Here is a 12,957-nt window from a genome sequence, read left to right on the forward strand (position 1 = left end):
TGTTCCTTGAAAAAGGCATTCTCTCTCCCTCGACATTTTCACTGGTTGTCTTGATGCCTCCCTCTTCTTCCCTCATCCTTCTGGCTTCCTTTGAGTCCCACTGAAAACCTACCTTTTACTGCAAGCCTTTCTCAATCCCTCTTAATTCTAGTGCCTTCCATCTATTGATTATTTCCTGTTTATCTTACATACATCTTATTTGTTCATAGTTATTTGCATGCTACCTCCTCTATTAGGTTGTGAGCTCCTTGAAAGTTGGGAATGTGTTTGCTTTTCTTTGTAATTTCAGTGCTCAAAGGGCAGTGCATTTTTATTTTCAGGGAAACTGAATGTCAGGGAAGGACCTGAAACACATCTTGCCACCCTCAACAAACCTCCAAACACTGATACTCTTCCTAGATACTCTACCCAGCATGTTCCCATTTCCCTTTATTCACTCTGCCCCAATGATTCTGAACCCCTGGCTGCCTGTACAAAAATTCATCCTCACCAATCCACAGAAACAGTCATTCCATGTTTATCACCATAAGTGTTTGAATTCTTTGTTCACAAACACTGACCTTCCTTTATTTGATGATAACATTTTTTTATTCTGTCTTCTGCCTGTCATCTTGTCCTTTGTCATCACTGTGCTTTCTATCCCTTCTTCCCTCATTTTTCCCCATACTACTTATGGAGCCACATATTATTACAGGCTTTGTTTTCCTCCCTTCTTTATCTCAGCCCTCAGGTGAACAGCTAATATGTATTAATTGATAAGAAAAGAGATAAACTCTTTTGCTCAATGATTTTACACCTTAAAGAGGAGTGGGAAATCTCTATCTTTGTGGATCCTTATATCATATTCAACCTTATACCATCTAACATGGGCAGACTTCAGGATCCATGGCAGTCAAAGGTTGAGCATTCATCCTACCACAGGAAAACCTCACAGGCTAGCATAGGAATTATACCAAATTCACAAGTGCCGAGATGCATTTGTGACAGGCCTAAATTAAATCAACCTTTATTTCATTTATACTTCTCTTATCCAGGTCATTCCTCTGGTGCCAAGTGACATGATTGTCTTCCAGGTTCCTGGGAGCCTAGAATAGAATTTGTAATCTGCTTTCCATGCAGCTGGAGTTGGAGGTGGGGGAAGAAATGTACATTGTAACTTTATCCATGGAAACTAAAACTTATGAACTAAATATAAACATTCGTAGGGGCAAAATGACTTGTAATATGACAATTACTGAGGCAGGTTTGGAACAAGACTTTAGAAAAAAAGATCGTCTTGGGGTGACATCCCCCCCATTGTTAATCTCTTTCCCCCAACCCTTCAAGAGCCAAACATTTAAAATATATAATTTTTAAATATATATAATATATAAAATATATTTTAGAAAAATATATTAATATAATATAACAAAATATATATTAGAAAAATATATTAATATATAATGTAATATATTAATATATTATATATAATATAATATGTATATTAGAAAAAGAAATATCTTTTGTTTTAGTGATTGTGAATAACAGGAGCATGTTGTATGTTGTAGTAGTAGTAGTAGTTGTAGTAGTTGTAGGTAGTAGTAGTATTAGTGTTGAGGATTTGGGAGATGACATCCAGGAACCCCAAGACTGGAGTTACCAGACAGGGTAGTTGAGGGGGAGTATCTCTCAAGGACCCAAGTACTGGAGAGGTTCGGGGCCATCTGGAATGAAATCGTGGACTCAAGCATTTTTAAAGTCAAGGTGGCAGAGATTTATTACGCTTTTCAGGGGGCAGGAGTTCTTAGGGAACCTGCAACCTTACAGGGGTGCAGGTGAAGTTTATATAGGATATTTTGGGGTAAAACATTTGTCAAATATGCTAATTAGTTGTTTTGGGGTGGGATTAGGGAGTGGTTAAGGAGTGCTTAGTTCTTAAAGGAGCATGCACTTTTTGTATCAGGTATCTTACCCCAGAGTTCACTGGGAAATAGCCCAAGGTGGGGGGGGGCTACATGGAGGTGTGATGTTAGGCCTGAAAAGTCACTAAGTCAACTAAGGGTCAGGGCTGACTAGGAAATACCCAGGCTGCTCCCATCAATGTCTTGGTAGACAATATAAATGTAAGGGAGTATTCATATGTCTAGGGCTAGCACACATATGATAGGCCAGTGAGTAGTAAATATCTCTATGACCTGGTACACAAACAGTTCAGCACCTGCACAACTGGTCAAACTAATAATTTCTATAGGTGCAGCTAGGTACTGTGTCAGGAGGAGAGAGAAGCATTTTGCTAGGGCATTCTGTCCTGCTTTGCTAGAGAGAAACTGCTAGGGGAAATGTTTTGAGGCTTGAGAGAGATGTGATTTTGGAACTGTGGTCCAGGCACAGGCACCCAAGCACCCCAGCAGTAAATAACAATAGACATTTATATGATACTTCAAGGTTTACAAAGCTCTGTACCCACTAGAGCCTTACAAGAACCCTGTGAAGTGGGTCCATATCTCTATTTATGGATGAGGAAATTGAGGCTTCTAGCACCCAAGTGGCATTGTCCATGGCACAGTAGGTGGCAGAGCTGGTATATAAATCCAGGTCTCTCCTGACTCCAAATTCTTTTCTTTTTTTTGTAAGCTTTATTAGTGCTGTTTCTTTTTTTAAATAGCATAACCTTCCTCTTTCCTATTCTCCCAATGAATAGTACTCTCCCTTCAAATAAAGAAAAATCATTAAATATTTTGTTAAAATATGCAACAGTGGGTCTCTCATAGTCATCTCCTTGTCTTCCCACAACTGTTTCTTGACCTGGAGAGTTAGGTTCCTATCATCATATGTCCTTTGGAACCAAATGGAACCAAATCCCTCATTTTGATTTTTTTCAGTTGCCCATTTAAAACTTCACGTATAATTCTTATACTTTTTAATGGACCATTCCATTGGAATGGTCCATTAAATGGAAATTCAAGTGATTGCAAAGGTATAGCAACTATACAAATACGTGTTTTGTTAAATTCTTTTTCCCACCCTGGAAGGAAAGCCTGTCTTCTAGGCCTGGGAAATTATTTTCGCTTTCTTGGATTGTTTACTTCTGCATCAATATTCTGACTGGCGATGTGTTCAGTGTCTAACCCGTTGTTTTCCTACCTCTTATTCTGCTGTTTATGACTCCTTGGGTCACCTTCCAAAGTTTTGAATGTCGTTCTAAGCATTGCCCTAGTTTTTTTGTAACTGAGGAGTGATGAGACCTCCATCTACCTTTCATGTTCCAGCTTCCAGCAGGACCCCAGTCAACTCCAGCTCCATCACAGGCCATCCCTACTTCTGCCTTTACAATAGCAGGATCATTTTCCTGGGGCCTCACAGGATACAACACCATCAGTCAGATTGAACTTTCTAATCACCTGCCTCTGTCTTCTGGTACTTTGCCTAGGTTCATTCACTAATAGTTAGCATATCCCTACCCCCTTATACTAATGATTGAGAGTCTCCAACTGAATAAACTCCCAGCTCCCTTCCTCAGTTCCATTCTTTACCCCACAGCCTTTTCCCACTTCAGATCTGCCTGCTTCTCCCTATCAAATTTCCTTTCATCTTAAACTTTTTCTTTTTTCACTCTTTATATCTTCTAGCATTCACTGGGACCTAGCTCCTCCCTGTTTCCCTGGCTACTCTTTCTAGCACGGGCTGGAGAAGGTCAGAATATTCCTCATTGCCATTTTGTGACTTTTCTCCCTTCCACTATTAGTATCCTCTCCTCCTTTAAGGTTGTCACTACTCAAATTTATCAGTCCATCTTGGTCCATTAGCAATTATCGATCAGCCTCCCTACTTCCTCACTTCAATGCCTTAGTTACATTTTTTCTACAATTCTTTCCTTCATAATACAAGAACACATTAATGTTCCCTAATATACTCTAATATCCCAGTTAAGAGTGTGTGAAGGCAAGTAATATGAAATGTCTTAAAAAGTAGGCTGCAGTCAGATGTTGATGGTTTTTTAATTGGCTCATTTCTTCAAAAACTCCATAAAGAAGGCAGGGTTGATGGTAATTATCCCATTTTGCAGATTAAAAATAGGGCTAAATGAATTTTCTGAATTCATACAATTAATTGCAGGGCCATGACTCGAACCCATCTTCTGACCCTGGGTGCAGTCAATCAGTCAACAAACATTTATTACATATCTTCTATGGCCAGACATTGTGCTAACTGCTGAGAATACAAGAAAGGCCCTCTTAGGGGGAGACAACATGCAAACATTATGTATAGACAGGATATGTCCAGGATAAATCAAGGCCACACTAAGATTAAGGAAGGTTGAGAAAAGCTTCTTGGGCTGGGGAGTTAAGGGAGGGAACTTGCCCAGGGTCACACAGCTAGTAAGTATCTGAGTCCAGATTTGAACTCAGGTCCTCCTGACTTGGGCTGGTGCCACCTCGCTGCCCTGGGAAAGGCTTCTTATAGAAGGTAGGACTTTGACTGGGACTTGAAGGAAAGCAGGGAAAACAGGAGGCAGATATGGGAAGACAAAATTTTATGGATGGGGAAAAAGCCAGTAAAAATGCTTGGAGTCAGGAGATGGAGTATTATTTTTGAGAAACAGCAAAGTGTCACTTAATCACAGAATATATAGAGGACAGCAAGATGCAAGAAGAGTAGAAAAGTAGGAAAAGGCCAGTTTGTTTATGAAGGGCCTATTTCATTTGTTTGATTAAAAATCAAACAGGATTTGATCCTGGAGGCAGGAGAATTCTTTGAATGAAGAAACATGGGAAGACTGATGCTCCAATAAGAACAATTTGACGTTTGAGTGGAAGATGAATTGGAATAGGAAGAGAATTGAGGTGGTGAAGCCAACCAGCAGGCTATTGCAATAGTCCAGGTATAAGGTGATAATGGCCCTTGTGGTTTCTTCTATTGGTTCTAATTCTTTACAACATGAGTAATGTGAAAATAGGTTCAGTATGAATGTATATGTATAGCCTATATCAAATTACATGCCATCTTGGGACTGGGGGAAGGGAGAGATGCAGAGAAAATTGGGATCTCAAAATCTTATGGAAGTGAATGTTCCAAACTAAAAATAAAGAAAGAAAAAAGAAAAAATATTTATTCATAGGATTATAGATCTAGAGTTGGAAGGGTCTTTAGACATCCATTAGTACGGTTCCCTAAATTAGGAGCACTCACTCTACTTACTGGAATGAGGAATTCCTGAGTTTAAGGAATTTGACATTTTGAAAATGACAAAGTGACTTGAAAGTGTCATCTTCCCATTTCAGTTCCTTCATTTGGCAGTGCATGCCTTACCAAGTGAGCAATTATGTGGTAGTGGTGTAACCCCAGCTCAAGATTTAAATGTCTCATAAGGAATTCGTACAAAAGGAAACGGCTATCTCAGTAGCATGGGGAGCAATCCTGAGAGTCTGGGGAGATTGTATTAAACATAGTATTCTAGCAGATATGAGCAAAGGGATGACTGACCTTAGGCAGAGAAGTGCGATTTTAAATAGTCATCAGGTTCACAGGCATCTCCAAGCAGAAGACCCAGCTGGAGGGAAGCCCCAAGAAGAGGTGGGCTTTTTACCAAACTTCCCCTTTCAGTGCCTATCTATCCACAGACCCTATACTATAATCTGCTGCTTTGTAACCCAAATGTTTCCAGTAAAGTGAATTTTGCCTCAACCACAAAGAGGCCATGTCTTAGCTACAGGAAGATATCAATGTAAAGTTAGGCAGAGATTCCAATCTCCAAATGTTAGGAATTTTCTAACTGGGGCCTTCGAGTGATTGTGACTGAATTCATAATTTTTCATTCTGAATAAACTCCCCAAAGCTGAAAGAGGAGGTGACTGACTGGACCAGGAGATAACTACTTTCTAGATGCTTCTTTAAACATTCCATAAAGTAATCTTAGTTGGGAGGTCATTTTTGATGCCTACTATTAACATTGTCTTTTAAATTTTAATTGCTCCATCTTTTAATAGCCCCTAAAGTTTCATCATATTGCTCCAGTATGTTACATGGTTATCCAGTACCAAGTTAGAATTAAAACTTGAGGTCACCTGCCTTAAATTCAGCACTTCCCTTTATACCACACTTGAGTGAAAGTTGTCTCCAGGTTATTGTTTGGACTATATGTATAGTTTACGGTTGGGAAGTCTTCTTTTTTCTTCCTATCAAAAATACCAAAGGGGAAAATAAAGCAGTCATGGCTTCAGCAGCCATTAAAGGGGAGAAAATTACCCCACTCGAACTGTCAATCAGACATCCTGAATTGGATGTACCATAGACATCTTAAACTCAACACATGGAAAACTGAACTAATTTTCTTTCCCCCTAAACCCTCCCGTCTTCCAAACTTCACTGTCACTGTCAAGGGCACCACTGTCCTCCAAGCCACTCAAGCTTGTAACCTAGATACCGTACTCCCTCTTTCACCTCCCCCTCCACCCAGTTCCCCATACCTCATATTAAATCTTTTGCCAATGCCTGATGATTTTACCTGTGTAAGATCTTTTTCGTATTTCCCTTTCTCTTCCCTAATACTGCCACCACCTTGATATAAACTCTCATCTCATACTTGGACTATTGGAATAACCTGTTGGTTGGTCTCCCTATCTCAAGTCTCTCCCAACTCCAGCTCATTCTGCACTCAGGGGTCAAATTAATCTTGCTAGATGCAGATCTAAATATGTTACCCTTCCACCCATTCAAAAAATTCTAGTGGTTCTACTCTGCTGTCAAAGTGAATTTCCTAAAGTGAAGGTCTGACTATGTCTCCCCAACCCCCACTCCCATTCAGTAAACTCCAGTGGCTCCCTATCACCTCTAGGATCAAGTAAAAAATCCTATTTGGCAATCCACACTTATGCTTTACATTTCTTGATATCTACTTTTCAATCCAGTGACAATGGCCTTCTTGTTGTTCCTCCAACAGACACTGTATCTCCTGACTTTAGGAATTTTCACTGGTTGTCCTCCATGTTTGAAATATTTTCCTTTCTCATCTCTGACTCCTGGCTTTCCTAACTTTCTTCAAGTCCTGGCTAAAATCCTAACTTCTGCAGGAAGCCTGGTCCCTCCTAAATCTAATCCTTTCCTTCTGTTAATCATTTTCAGTTTATCCACTAGGTATCTTATTTGTTTATATTTATTTGCATGTTTTCTACCCCATTAGATTGTGTGGTCCTCAGAAGCAGGGACTATCTTTTGCCTTTCTTTGTATCACCAGTGCTTAGACTGGGTTTATAGTAGGTGCTTAGGAAGTATTTATTGACTGACTGAGAGTTGGTTAGGCATAGTGGATTGATCTTGGAGTCAGCCAATCCTAGGACTGAATTTCCTCTTAAACACAGCCATATGCCACTAGCGAAATTGTTTAATCTCTTTCAGTGTTAGTTTTCATATCTATAAAATGGGGAAGATCATAGCACCTTAAAGGGGTATTGTGAGCCTGAAAACAGCATTAACAGTTTAAAACTGCTCTGACACTTTTGAGACATCCTTTAAATGTAAAATGTTTTACAGACTTTTCAAAGTGCTATGTAAATATGAATATTTATATTAAGATTACTAAAAACAATATACCCATAACAGCTTGAATAAATGAAAAACCACAGGAAGCAAAATCATTTTATTATGTATCTATCTCTATCTATCCGTAGATAGATAAATATAAAATCTAATTCCAGGATTTGAATTTTTTTTAAACATTAATTTAAAAAAATTTTGAGTTCAAAATTCTCTTTTCTCTTAGCCCTTCCCTCACCTATTAAGAAGGCAAGCAATATGATACCCATTATCCATGTGACTTCATCCAAAATATATTTCCATATTAACCATGTTGAAAAAAAAAGCAAGAAAAATAAAGTGAAAAAAATATTATGAGTTTGGACCTTTGGGTTTTGGTGTTGTTCAGTTATATTCATTCAGTCATGACCCCTTTTGGGGTTTTCTTGTCAAAAATACCAGAGTGCTTTGCCAGATGATTTTTACAGATGAGGAAACTGAGGCAAACTGGGTTCTAGTATCACACAGTAAATTTCTGAGGCCAGATTTCAACTCAGGAAAAAGAACCTTCATTATTCTAGGCCTGGCACTCTATCCACTGCACCACATAGGGTTTATCAAACACGAAATTGCTATGGTCATATACTTCCGTATATTGTGTTCCTAATCTATTCTACTGATCAGCCCCTCTATTTCTTTGCCAGGTGTAGATTGTTTTGATGATTGACTGACTTCCTTGATATTCTTGACCCTTGTTTCTTCCATATGAATTTTGTCATTATTTTTTTCCAGTTCTATAAACTAATTCTTTGGTAGTTTGATTGTTATGGCACCGAATAAGTAAATTAATTTAGGTATGTTTGTCTTTTTATTATACAGCTCAGCCTACCCATGAGTAACTAATATTTCTTTAGTTGTTTAGTTCTGCCTTTTTGTGAAAAGCCTTTTGTAATTGTGTTCATATAGCTGCTAGACGTGTCTTGGCAGATAGACTCCCAAGGATTTTGTAAGTTATTTTAAATGGAATTTCACTTTCCATCTCTTCCTGTTCAGTTTTGTTGGTAATAAGTAGAAATGCTGATGATTTATGAGTATTTATTTTTTATCCTGCAAATTTGCTGCAGTTGTTAATTGTTTCAACTAGTTTTTTAGTTGATTCTCTGGGATTCATATCAACTGAAAAGAGTGATAGTTTTGTTTCTTCATTTCCCATTCTTATTCTTGAATTTCTTTTTCTTCTCCTATTGCTATAGCTAGTATTTCTAATACAATCTTGAACAATAGTGTGAAAGTGGACATCGTTGCTTCAACCCTGATCTTACTGGGAAGGCTTCTAGCTTAACTCCATTACAGATAATGGTGAATGTTTTAGATGATTGCTACTTATCATTGTAAGGAAAAACTCCACTTATTCACATCTTTTCTGGCATTTTGAAATAGGAATCAGTGTTCTATTTTGTCAGATGCCTTTTCTGTATCAACTTAATTAAATGATTTTTGTTGTTTGTATCAATATTATCAATTATGCTGTTAGTTTTCCTAACATTGAAACAGCCCTGCATTCCTGGCATAAATCCCACCTGATCATAGTGTATAATCTTTGTGACATTGCTATAATCTCCTTTCTAGTATTTTCTTTTAATTTTTGCATCAATATTTATTAGGGAAATTGGTTTGTAGTTTTCTTTGTTTTTGTTCTTCCTGGTTTATGTATCAAAATCACATTTTAGGAATTTCTTAGGACTACTTTACTTATTTGTGAAATAGGGTCTATGTTATTGTAATTAGTTCTTTAAATTTTTGGTAGAATTCATTTTTAAGTACATCTGGTCTTGTGAATTTTTTTCTTTGGGAATGCTGGGCTTAATCATTTTCTTTTTCTAAGAGAAGATTAAGAATTCTATATCTTATTCTGTTAATCTGGGCAATTCAAATTTTTGTAAATATTCATCTGTTTCCCTTAGACTGTCAGTTTCATTGGCATATAATTGGGCAAAATAGCTCCTAATAGTTTCTTTAATTTTATCATCTTTGGTGATACATTTCAGCCTTTTCATTCTTGATGCTGGTAACTTATTTTTAAAAAAAAAATCAAATTAATCATTTGTTGTTGATTTTTTAAAATAAAATCAGCTTTTGATTGTATTTTCAATGTTATTTTCTTTCAATTTTATTAATCTCTCTTTTAGTTTTTAGGGTTGTTTTTTGGTGTTTAATTCAGGATTTTAATTTATTATTTTTCTAACCTGTAAGCCCAATTCATGATCTGCTCTTTTTTTCTTTTATTAATTGTAAGCTTTTAGGTGTATAACGTTTGTCCTAAGTACTGTTTTGGCTCCATCCCACAAATTTTAATGTTGTCTCCTTGTCGTTACCTTTAATGAATTTATTGGTTGCTTCTGTGAATCGTTTTGACCCATTCAGTCTTTATGATTAGATTAGTTTTATCTCCTTAACTTATTTCATATTTATTTTATGATTAGCTTTATTCAGTTCTGAGACGGGCATATTGGGGTCTTTTACTAGTATAGTTCAGTTGAAAAACATTTTAAGTTGGAGCTGTGCACTTAATTTTTTTGAAGGACTTGATGTCTATGCCCATCATCATAAATTACCTTCCAACTATGATTTGGGGTGATTTTTTTTTGAAAAAGCATCTAGAGAATGGTATCTCACTGAAATGACAAAATAAGAGAGTATCATTTTTGGAGCCCTGAAATTTTTGTTCTTCTCCTTTTTCCCCCCATAAGTTACAGATGCCCAACCTGGAACATTCTGCATAAACCCACACTTTGGCTAAGAAATGGCCCAGGTGATAATTTCAGTTGCCTATGGAGAATGAATGACTGGCATTTATGGAATGCCAGTTCTGTGGAAGGGAAGCCCTAAAAGAGGTATAAAGTATAACATACTCTGCCCTTAGCGAGTTTATAGTTTTGTATGTTTTCAATATAAGTATAAAAAGAGTTATTAGACAACACGTGGCACATATTCCTCTTATTGGCGTTTCCATCTTTTGAAGGATAAACTTATCATTGTGAAAGCAGCAGCCTGGGGGCAGGGCACCATGGAAAGAGAGTTGGTTTTTATGCCAGAGGATCTGAACTCCTGTCCTGGATCTGCTGCATCTTCTGAGTCCTCCTGGATCGGTCCATCGCCTTTCCTCATTTGACTCTACCTCCATGTCTCACATTCATCACCTTTAGTCCACTCGCACAGCCACCGTCCTACTTCTTGCTTTCACCACTTCTTGCTGTGACTTTGGCCTACCAGCCCTTAGCCTCTCTTCTCCAATACACACCACTGCTGGAGGAACATGAATAATATACAGGTCAGACTATGTCATTCCCCTTCTCAAGAGACTAGCGATTCCATATTGCCTCTAAAATTAAATATTTACTCTGGCGTGTAAAATCCTTGAGAGTTTGCTCTTCTCTGCCTGTTCAGATGTGTTACCTATTGCTTTCCTTGGCAAGTTTATTGTATGCCCTAGTAAACTAGCTTACACGTTGTGCCCTCCATCTCTTGTATTTCTCCCTCAACTCCTATGCCTGAAATGAACTACCTGAATCTTTCCTATGAGGTCTTTTCTTTTGCTCCCCAGTGCTACAAGTGCATCTCTCTACCCTAAAATTACTTTTTATTTACTTTCCATATATGTATTCCTATTTATATGTATACATATTTTATATGTATTTTTATTGTTAATTAATCAATATTTTTATTATAAAACAGCAGCTAACATATAAGTGCTTATTATGTTCCAGGCACTCTGCAATGCTCTTTATATTTATTGTCTCATTTGATCCCCATTTTACAGATGAGGAAGTAGAAGCAAATAGGGTGAAGTGACTTGCCCAGGGTCACATAGGTAGTAAGTGTCTGAGCCTGGATTTGAACTCAGATCTTCTTTACTTCAGATCTGGCACTGTATCCACTGTGCCACCTAAAATGCAAGCTCTGTTGCACTTTGGGGCTATTTAGTTTTCATTTTCTTATAGCTGGTCCCTGGCACATGGCAGGTCCTTAAAAAGTGTTTGTTGATTGATTGTGATGTGGCATGAGGCACTCAGTCTTTTTGGATCTCAATTTCCTGTTTGGTAAAAATGAGGGAGTAGATGAGGGACTAGACCTCTGGGGTGAAAAGTAATAGTCACTTAATAGAGAAAATAACTAAGGAGAGAATAAGCAGAGGCAGAGACAAAAATCACAGATAGAAGGTGATTAAATGTCCTAACAATTACTAACTTGGATTCTTGCTGGCCTTTCCCTCTGCTCATTTTCTGTTCTTTGGTGTTTTATCCTATAGTATTGGCTATCAGACATTTAAAATCTTTCATTTTTCAGATGATGAAAATGGGGTATAAAGGTATTTAAATTATTTGCTCAAGGTCTCACAAGGTATGTGGCAAAACTGGGATTTGAACCTAGGACCTCTGATGCCACATTAGCACTTTCTTTTTTAACCACATCATTCATATTGCCTCTAAAGTAAATCTTCCAAAAGCAAGTTATAGTTACATTTTTATCATAGGATTTTCTTGGGTCAGTTGTTTGCTTAAAGAATGCCAACTGGAATTACAAATAACTGGAGGGCCCAGTGCCCACACCATAGATCATTCAGCTTTTACCTAAGTCTGGATTAAGGCAGATCATGCAATCTCTATTTTTTGCAGGAGAGAAATTAGAATTGTTCTGCTTGATTGCAAGTGGTCAGGATGCAATTTGCAACTAGTGCAAATTAAATGAGGCCAAGCTTTTGGATCAACATTGGAAAAACATTTGAGCCATTAGATCTGTCCAAAAAAAGAAAAGGGATGCCTCAGGAGGGAGTGAATTCCCTATCATTAGAAGTCTTTGGCAGGAGCTAAATGACCACTTGTTGCAGATGCCAAAGAGGAGATTCATGATCATAATAATAGTTTGTATTTCTGTAGTGTTGTGAGATTCCCAAAACACCTAGGGGTATTCTGAGCTCTCTTTGAACTTCAAGTCTTTGATTCTGTCACTGGAAACTCTTTAGTTTACATCTGTATTGGTCCAGATTGGAGCCCAAAATTATCTCCCTAATCGAAACTATGTGATGGGCACTAGCTTTGTAGAAAACACCTAGCCTGGTGTTGAGGACATAGTGGGTACCCAGTAAAAGTTTGTTGATTGACTGGACAAGGATGTTAATAATATCTGAGAATACACAAGTTTAGAAGTATTTGAGGCAACTGATATTCATTGACAATTAGATGTGTAGTCTCCATGGTATGATGAAAATTTGATAAAATGGAACAATTTTACAGCCTACAAAGAGTTTGAATTTACCTGCCAGACAAAAGATAAGCAAAAACTACTTCAAGATCTCAGACTGTTTCAAGGCAGAGTTTTTGCCTTTTTTTTTTAACTCTTGCCCTCAAAATATCTCTCATAGCCATTTAAAATTCACTTTGTCTTTTGGGTTCTTTCTAGTCAGGT

Source organism: Trichosurus vulpecula, chromosome 5 (assembly GCF_011100635.1).
Source record: "Trichosurus vulpecula isolate mTriVul1 chromosome 5, mTriVul1.pri, whole genome shotgun sequence".
Lineage (NCBI taxonomy): Eukaryota > Metazoa > Chordata > Mammalia > Diprotodontia > Phalangeridae > Trichosurus > Trichosurus vulpecula.